Source organism: Lactuca virosa, chromosome 6 (assembly GCF_052849685.1).
Source record: "Lactuca virosa cultivar CGN04683 chromosome 6, Lactuca_virosa_CGN04683_v6, whole genome shotgun sequence".
In the NCBI taxonomy this organism is placed as follows: Eukaryota; Viridiplantae; Streptophyta; class Magnoliopsida; order Asterales; family Asteraceae; genus Lactuca; species Lactuca virosa.
Genome location: NC_136431.1, coordinates 1460819 through 1469059, shown reverse-complemented (window position 1 = coordinate 1469059; position 8241 = coordinate 1460819). Strand labels below are relative to the sequence as shown.

Below are 8241 nucleotides of genomic sequence, written 5' to 3'. Positions count from 1 at the left end.
CTTTCAAAACAGATAAAATTATACAAAATGACATTTTTTTAAATATAAAATAGAAACATATTTAGCAAATGGTAATTAAATCAATTTACAAAAGAAAGAGTCAATTTTAAAATTTATTTAAAACTATTTGATGGTGTACACTAGGACATGACTTGTTTTACAAGCTTAATTTAAGAGGGAAAAAAAATTGGATAGGACATTAACCAAAGGACAAAGTTAAATGGGCCCCATGGCACACTAATGGGACTACACCACGTTACATTTGAGATAAATCGCTTTTAATTATATGCTATTTGGCTTAAAGTAGAAAAAAAGATCCCACTAATCACATGGGAGATTATCATTTAACAAATATAATGTTACACTTTTCAAGAAATGGCAAAGTGAGGCCCTCTTAATCTATGTTCTTGATCATTTATTCAAACTTCACTTTGGAAGTTTCTAATATGTTTAAACAAACACCATTATTACAGATAACTATTATTATGTTTATATAATTTAAATAAAAACAATCTACCAAATACCAATCACATATGTATTATATCATAATCATTTCTATATTTATGTATTAATTATCTCTGTTGAATGTTATGTAGTTTTGGGGTTTTCTAGAAAAATCAATCAATCAAGTTGTTGACAAATATCAAAAGGCATAGAATAAAGTGTGTGAAAGTAGAAGATAGAATTATTATAATCTTACAGTTTATATCACCCATCAAAGATTTAGGTTGGTGGAGGGCCTTCATAAGAGCTCCAAACATCTGAAAAGAGGAAGAATCCGGAAGAAATAGCGAGAATACACAGCATAACGATCTTTATTCTGCTTGAAAACAGGTGAACAACGCTGTTCCTTTCATCATGCAAGCTAAAGAACTCTTCAATCACCATCTTAACCAAACCATCCAGAAGCTTCTTTTACTGTGGACCAATATCAGCAGAATGCAAAACCTGAAACATGGATTCCTTCAGATGCTTTACCAATGATTCTAGTTTGATTGGATCAGACTCTTCTGTTGTGGCTTCATCATGAGTTACTGAATCAACATGGAACACAGCAGCTTCAGCAGTTATTGGGGAGGATGAAAATGGAGTCGTTTCAAGAGTTGATATGGATGACAGAGCAGGCGATGTGCATGACAATGGAGTTACTTGTAATGAGATTGGAATTACAGACGTTGGTGAAGTGAATTGATTCAAAGACGCAATGTAGCTCTGAAACATTCAAAGTGTATCTAAATTACTACAAATTGAAATCTTAAAACAAAATGATAGCACACAATGATCACCTCTAAAAGCATTAAATTGCTATTGAATTAGATCTACTCAAAAAATCTGTTTCTAACGTAAATTGGTGTGTTTGCGATTACATGCTTAAAACTTATTGAACGCTGGGTGAGTAACATCCATATCATTTGCAGATTTCAACAGCTCTAGAATTTGAGTCAACGATGATTGAAAGTGTTAATTAGATTGACAATATACCTCGATGGAATCATTCGATTGATCTTTACCAGACACGAAAGCCTCTGAGATCGGAGCAATCTCAACCGACTCTTCTGGATTTTCAATCGCCGATTTGTTAGGAACCAGAGTTTGATCGGAAGTTAAGCTCATTGTGCCGATCTGATCATACCAAAAGAACAAATGACGAGAAGAACGATTGAAAATGAAACAATTAAAATAAGCGCAATGAATTTATAATCAAATCAATATAATGGATTCTATATACCTCTACGGTAGAATGATCAGAGTCAACAGATCCTGAAATCAACGAGACCTTCTCAATTGACTCTTTCTCCGGTAAGTTTAAGCCAGCATCATCCTCAGTAACAGAATTTAGAACAGAACTCAAGTTCTTCTTGACGCTCTGTTACGTCAAATTAAAACAAAAGTATATGCAAAACATTCAGATCATTGATTCAAAACATAGAGAAATTGTTACTTATTGAGATTGTTTGACCTTTTACTGCTGATGATGGAGCTTCTTCGATGCAGCATTCATCTGTTTAGCCTTGCGATTGGAAGGAAGTGGTAGATGTTCCTTCTTTGGTGTTTGAATTTCATGATTATCCTCTCTCATCTCTCTCTCAAACACGCAAAAATAGAGGTCGTTCTTCGCGCCAGAATTTCGAAAGCTGTTTATTTATATATATAATAGGCAATTGCGATTTTCAAGAGTAGAAGCTATGGCCCATAAGTTTTAATTTGAAATGGGCTTGAATCATCAAACTTAAAGTGGGCCGAACTCTTTAGACCAAAAGCTTTGATGGATTTAGTTCATTTCATTTTGATATAGATATTCTGATATTTTGTCACGCATTTTGAAAATGTTTCTGGTTATTATAGTTTTAAAGATTTCTTTTTTATTCATTAAAGCCGATTTCTTTAGATTTTTTATCCTTATTTTAGAGTTTCCTTGCGATTTTGATCTTTGAAACTAATATCATTAATTTTAATCCATAAAGTTATGTTAAAATGAATTGTTTTTACAATGTGTATCACATTAAATAATTTTGACCGTCCAATTTATGTACTCGTGATTGATCTGCCACATAGACATTAGGTCAGGTTTATATGAGTTGCTCAGATGATATGGTGTACCAATATTTTTTTTTTTTAAATACAGCTTTCTATAAAAATCTTATGTATTTTTTTGATACCTTTTGTAAGATCACACTTCTTCAGACCGTTGGCATTTATAAACTTCACTTCTACATTCTATTTTTTTCCAATTGGTTGTTGGGTTAACCCTCATTCTAGGGATCTAAGGGGTTTGAGTATTTCGGATAATGACTACAATAATCTAAATTTTTGATAGTTTATTCTATCATTTGGATACATTTCCCCCAACACATTCTTGCTTTTTGTCATCACACGGATTAATTTCCTTAAAAAATAACTAGTGATTCTTTTTCGTTTCCGTTTAGTTTGAAAAATCACTTATGCTTTCCATCTTTCTTTCTATACACGACACTTTTCAAATGATCAATGTCTTTTAGAAATGTGTATTATAGAACAACTATGTCCTTGTAAATATGACACAGTTCTAAATCAAATATAGTAAAATATTTAAATATTCAGTTTTTTTTTTTTTTTTTTAAATCTTAGTTTGCATGGCATTTCTATTGAACAAATCTCTCTTTATTGCCAAACTAACCTACCAGTGCTCTAATGTCACACGGATTCAAATATAAGTAAAAAATATATATAGTTGTAATCAATCTATTTTACTTCAGTTAATTGTTAATTTATGTGTATTAGATGTTCTACAACAACTATTTTCAGATAAAAAGAAGCTACCAATAAAAAATCTTGCATCTAATAATAAAATATAAATAAAAAAATTATAGTTGTAATTAAAAAGTATTTAAAACAACTTTAATAGGTTAAATCCGAACCTCATGTTCGATAAATAATAAATTCATTGCTTGACTACAGAAATTTAGGCTTGTGATTTTGTGGTTGTTAAAAAAACTTAGTTGTCTCTTTTGGCAATCAATTATTGTGGTGGGATAAAGCCATTGCCATAAACATACAAAATCAAATGCTAATTGAAGTTTTGTTGGATTGGATGACCATGTGCAAGCTCATCTATAAGCACAACTAATTCTTAATCTTAAAGGTTATCACTTTGATACTTAATGATGGAGTAAAGATCTAATTGAATTAGACTTAGTTTCTTATCACATCCAGTAAGAGACATATCAGACAGAATCAGAGGCTTCTAATTGAATCTAACGGAGTCAAATACAGCCTCTTAACAAACACAATAAAAAGTACCTAAAAAAACCCTTAAAGTAAAGAAGGTTAGGATTAGATTATGTTATTGGTAAACTAGCCAAAAAAAAAGTAGTTTTACTTTGATCAAGATATCAATAATTAGAAATAAAGTGTACTCTTGGCCATTATTGGTTGTATAATCCAAAAATTCATGTGAAATTTTAGTATCTTCATTTTATGTAATTTTTAATCAATCTTGTTTTTTCTATAATTTAACAATATAAGTCAAATTTAGCTTCACAATGTAGCCTTCCAATGCATTTTGGAAATTAATAAAAATTTCTTCTTGGTAAAACCCTAAAACACTCTGTTATTACTTCCTGTTAAACATAGGCTTATAACCAAAAATTGACTGAAGCAATATAATATCATAATCATTTTTATATGTCTATATGTGTATTATGTATTGGATCATGACAAAATATTACCTTATGACTTATGCTATCTAGTTTTGGGTTTTCTAGAAGAATCATTCAATCAGGTTGCTAATTAATACCAAAATGGATAAAAAAAAGTAAAAATTATTAGAATCTTACAGTTTATATCCGATCAGCAAACACTTGAATCATCGATGTAAGTTTTAGGTTGGTGAAGGGCCATTGTAAGAGCTTCCATCTGAAAGTGTAACACTCATAAAATTCGAGCAAATTTAAAACTTTTAAAAACATTTAAAACCATTAAGTTATTATAGTTTGTTTCCAAAATAGTTTAAACATCAGACTATCCCCAGAATCCAATCATGAAAATATAAGGAGGTGCACGATCACGCACTCGTCTTCCCGCGATCATCAGAAATACCTGAAACAATAATCGATAAATGTAAGCTCAAAGGCTTAGTGAGGTACCCCTAAAATACCAACGCCATACAGATATAATCATATCATATAAACAAATAAGCAACAGCATGCATAATGAGCCTTCAGCCTGACTGGACCGCCTCGCAGGCCTTCAGCCTATCTGGACCGCTCTCCGACCTTCGGCACGTCTGGACCGCCTCGTAGGGCCTACAGCCTATCCGGACTGCTCGCCGGGCCTTCGGTCTGACTAACATGCCCTCCTGGGCCCGTAGTCTATCCAGACCGCCCTGGGTATGTTGGCCTTCAGCACAAAACAAGACCGCCTCAACCCAACCCTCAATCAAATAAATATGTGCACATAATACCATACGCTATCATATATAATAGTCAAACCGATTTAACAGATCATCAATCATAGCAACATCCTATAACCATGATACAGACCTAACCGGTCACTAACATAGCATCATCCTATATACCAAGATACCGACCTAACCAGGTCACTAACATAGCATCATCCTCTATATCAGAATACCGACCTAACCAGGTCACTAAACATATCATCATCCTAACTATCAGGATGTAAATGAATAAGCATATCATGCAATAAACCAGGATACAAATCCGATAAAGGCCGACATTGGTGCCTTAGACCCTGTTGATATAGTGAGGATAACTCACCTGAAGCAGCAAACACAAAATAAAATCACTGAAGTGTCCAAGATGGATTCCTAGCTCTCTAAACACCTTGATATCGATGGGGCAACCAACACCAACTCCTCGTAATATCATTACGTCCAAAAGTTCTCGACCTTGATCATCCTCCTAGTAAATTAGATCCTCATATAAGACCAATTATTCAAGTAAATTCATGGTTTAATAATATTTTATCGTGTTTTATATTTAATCCACAATTTCGATTAAATAGGTAAAACTTATCTCGAAGACTATTATTCAAGTAAATTCATGGTTTAATAATATTTTATCGTGTTTTATATTTAATCCACAATTTCGATTAAATAGGTAAAACTTATCTCGAAGACTATTATTGAGTATAAACTTCCAATCTCAAAATATGCACTTTTATTTCCAATTAAACTTCGCATATGCAAGCTATATTCATCGTAATTAAAATACAACCATAAATATATTTACGTCCTATATCCTTAATTACATGGAGTACCGTAATTATGCTCATATTATAATTTAGCCACTAACTCATATTATTATGATATAAGATATGATGCCACCACATATGTTGTTTAAATATAATTATGATAATGCTATGCACCTATACTTTGGAATTTATTCAAGTAATATGCAGGAGGGTTAACTTGCACCTTTTGTTTGGAGCACTGCCACGTCAAAAGCATGCGTACACCATAAACTCTTAGCCTGAAATAGAAGCCGATTTACCCATAAGCTAAGACCCATCAAAATAACAATGGTCACCGGAAAAACTTGTGAGCTTATTGGAACACAATAACTTCACCATCGGATAAAACAATACTCACTCTTTCATCCCTGAAGCTCATCGGAAATATTAAGTAACCCTCTTGGATCCAGACCCAACTTTGCCAGAAAATGCCATATCACAGTTTCACTTATGGTACCCTCGACCTCCCCGCTGCTCCACCTTTTATTACTGCCGGAGAAGATAAGGAGACGGGAACCGGGTCAAAGACCCACCATCAGAACCACCTTCTTTCTTCTCCTCTATGATTTCTGAGTCGTCACTGGAGACCTCTCCTCGGTCCTTTTCGGAAACAGTCACCGGAAAAAAAAACAAATGAGAGTCTAAGGGTGCGTTTAGTTGCGGAAAAATGGGCCGTTTTCCGGAAAAAATTTTTCAAGAAAAATGAGAATTTTGAAAACGCGTTTAGTTCGTCTATTTTTCTAAATTTTTCACGGAAAATGAAAATTTTCCGTTTTCTAAAATTACAAAGAAGTTGGAAATTTTTGGAAAACTGATAATCATTGTTTTCCATATTTTTCTAATTCCAAAATTTTTCTAAAATATAAACACACACCCACTCCCACCCCATCCACATCTACCTACCCCCACCTTAACACCCCCCACCCACACACACACATACATACCCACCCCCACACACACCCACCCGCACACACACACACACACACACATCAACCCACAAACACACACCCACCCACACACATACATACCCACCCACACACACACACCCCCACCCGCACACACACACACACACACACACACACACCAACCCACAAACACACACACACACATACATACCCACCCACACACACACCCACCCACAAACACACACACACACACACATACATACCCACCCACACACACACCCACCCACAAACACACACACACCAACCCACAAACACACACACACACATACATATCCACCCACACACACACCCACCCACAAACACACATACATACCCACCCACACACACACCCACCCACAAACACACACACACATACATACCCACCAACGCACCCACACACACACAAACATACTCACACACATACCCACCCACACCCCTACAAACACACATTCACACACACACAAACCCATACCTACCCCCACCCCCACCCTCACAGACACGCACACCCACACACACACAAACCCACACCTACCCCCACAAGCACACACTCGTACCCCCACCCACCCAACACCACTACCACAATCACCGACCTACCATCACCATCACCATCACCACCACCACCACCACTAACCCGTCACTAGCACCACCACCACCGCTGCCGCCGCCATCACCACCACTGACACAATTGCCGCCGCCACCACCATCGCCTGTCATCACCACCACCGCCGCCGACCCGCTACCGTCACCGCCCCCACCCACACCCTACCACCGCTACCGTTTTCTGAAAATGAAAACCGATAGAAAAATACACATCTAAACACGTTTTCTAATTTTCTAAAACTGAAAATGAAAAATGAATAAGTTTAACTAAACGCGCTTTCTAAATTTTTCAATGAAAAATGAAAACGGAAAACGAAAATCGAAAAGGGAAAACAAAAAACGGAAAATGAAAATTGTTTTTCCCTAACTAAACGCAACCTAAGGGTGCGTTCAGTTGCGGAAAAATGGGCCGTTTTCCGGAAAAATTTTCCAAGAAAAATGAGAATTTTGAAAACGCGTTTAGTTCGTCTATTTTTCTAAATTTTCACGGAAAATGAAAATTTTTCGTTTTCTAAAATTACAAAGAAGTTCGAAATTTTTAGAAAACCAATAATTATTGTTTTCCACATTTTTCTAATTCCAAAATTTTTCTAAAATATAAACACACCTTCACTCCCATCTCTACCTACCCTCATCTCTACACCTCCAACCCACCACACCCCTACCTACCCACACTCATCCACTCCCAAACCCACCCCTACAAACACACACACAAACACACACCTACCCCAACCCCAACCCCCACCCATAACCCCCCCCCCCCCAACACACACACACACACACACACACCCACACCCACAAACACACACACACACACACAAACACAAAGCCACCTCCACCCCCACAAATAGACACACACACACACATAAACAAACACCCACTCCCAAACCCACCCCTACAAACACACACCTACCCCAACCCCAACCCCCACCCATAACCCCCCCCCCCCCCCCAACACACACAC

At 36.1% G+C, this 8241-nt stretch overlaps 2 long non-coding RNA genes across 2 annotated transcripts; both read right to left on the bottom strand.

Moving 5' to 3' along the window:
• Positions 1–1386: 1386 nt before the first annotated feature.
• On the bottom strand, positions 1387–4542 carry LOC145118931 (uncharacterized). The gene is made up of 4 exons (XR_013713549.1): positions 4317–4542; positions 1961–2135; positions 1730–1867; positions 1387–1623 (listed from the first exon to the last, which is right to left on the bottom strand). It is a non-coding gene; the product is annotated as an uncharacterized LOC145118931 (long non-coding RNA).
• Positions 4543–5280: 738 nt separating this feature from the next.
• On the bottom strand, positions 5281–6355 carry LOC145119116 (uncharacterized). Its single transcript, XR_013713685.1, has 3 exons — positions 6092–6355; positions 5918–5972; positions 5281–5402 (listed from the first exon to the last, which is right to left on the bottom strand). It is a non-coding gene; the product is annotated as an uncharacterized LOC145119116 (long non-coding RNA).
• Between the last annotated feature and the right edge of the window lie 1886 nt (positions 6356–8241).